General features: G+C 36.6%; 1 pseudogene; it reads right to left on the reverse strand.

Annotated features, from left to right (window-relative positions):
• Positions 1–588: 588 nt before the first annotated feature.
• On the reverse strand, positions 589–1,313 carry LOC119531294 (annotated as a pseudogene).
• Between the last annotated feature and the right edge of the window lie 630 nt (positions 1,314–1,943).

Below are 1,943 nucleotides of genomic sequence, written 5' to 3' on the forward strand. Positions count from 1 at the left end.
CAGAGTAAAGTGGGTCAAAATTTTGTCTTAAGCAACAATTCTGCAGCTGCAGTCAAGGGTGTGGACATTGAAATTGTGTAGTCCATAGATACACATGGATCAACATGTAATATCTATGGGATATCTATTTCTACCACAGCCTTGAAAGTGACCCAAACCTTAAAGCACCCAAAATAACTACGTGTATGCCTGGAACCAATTATCCCTTTTATCTTCCACCAGGACAAACCAATATGTATGCAGTTTTATTTGCTTAGACATGGAAGCAGTTTTAATACTGGCCCTTGTGAAGATAGAATGTACCAAAAGTACTATGTCAAACATTTATAACTTGTATAAAAATTCCACATCTATATATTGGCCACCTCAAGATGAAAACAGCTAATTCTCTTATGTTAACAGGCTCCAATCCCCCTAATATTAAACATAAAAACCACATGAGAAATACAGAAATTCAAATAGAAGTAACATAAACCTGTCATAAATTGTAAACAAACAAACAAAAAAAACTATTTGTGGGATAGCATGGGTGACAAATGGTCTACTGTGTAAATTTTAGAATGAAGTAGACAGAAGTTAGAAATCTGGTTAATTTTCCCCTCCTTCTCCTGCTTCAGCTTCATTTCCTTGGGTATCTGATGGCCCACAATGTCAAGTTGTCTCTCAGTAATTACATTATTAGTGTGCTGTCTTTGTATGACTCCTCACTTAATGTGTCAAGTTCAGCAATGGCTTAATCAAAAGCTGTCTTTGCAAGACAGCAGGCTTTTTCCAGGGAGATCAGAATCTCATAACAGAACACATAAAAGTTAAGGGCTAGACCCAATCTGATAGGATGCATTGTTTGCATTTTTGTTTTGCTGATTTCAAATGCTCCTTGGTATGCTCATTGTGACTGATCCACAATTCCTTTCTTGTCATCATCTGCAGCAACCTCAGCCATGTAATGAGAGTCGTTCTTGTTTCATTTTCAAATAGAAGACTTGCTCTTTGCTTGTGAGGCAATGGGGATCAAGAACTTTTTGAAAGAGACAGTACATCACTGCAGATATCTCTTAGCTCAGTCACAATTTTCTCTGTATTCTGCGACCAAAGCTGTTTTTTCTCAGCATCTTCTGTCTTTGGCTTAATACTTGAGATGACCCTCCAAGATGGCTATGAGCTCCTACAACATTTCTATAAGCAACTGAGAGAAGATTCCTCTCCTCATTGGATAATTCTACTCCTTGCTCAGTTACAGACTTCATGATGGCTGCCATGTCATCATATCACTCCTGCTCAGCCAGTTTGTCCTTCTATACCAACCAGTTCATTTTTATCCATGACTTGATGTTTTGCATCCAGAGTAGGTGGTGGCAGATGGATGGGGCTTAGCAGTCTCTTATATTAAATTTTATAAAACAAGGTACATGTTGTACTCTCTAAGCCAGAGGTCAGCAAACTTTTTCTGTAAAAGGCAAGATAGGAAATATTTCCCACTTTTCACACCATACATCTCTGTTTCAACTACTCAACCCTACTGTTGTAGTTGCAAAAGCAACCATAGACAACACATAAACAAAAGGGCATGACTGTGTTCTAATGATTTTTTTATTTTATTTTGTATTTTTTACAAAATCAGGCAGCATGCTGGATTTGGCCAACGGGTCAGTTTGCTGACCTTGCTCTAGGCTAATCACTAAAAAAGGAGTAAAAGAATGTGTAACTAATAAGCCAAAAGAGGGAAAACAAAATGACAAAAAATGGTTGATTATTTAAAGAAGGACTAGAAAGGAATGGAAGAAGAGTAAGACAGGTAGCACAAATAGAAACCAAAGAGTAAGATCGTAGATTTAAACTCAAATACAAGTGTAATTATATTAAATACAAATTGACTCCATGCAAAACACAAATATTATCAATAAGGGTTTATAGAATGCAAAAAAATTAAACTATGTGCTTCT

The sequence above is a fragment of the Choloepus didactylus genome, chromosome 4, assembly GCF_015220235.1.
Source record: "Choloepus didactylus isolate mChoDid1 chromosome 4, mChoDid1.pri, whole genome shotgun sequence".
Classification (NCBI taxonomy): Eukaryota; Metazoa; Chordata; class Mammalia; order Pilosa; family Megalonychidae; genus Choloepus; species Choloepus didactylus.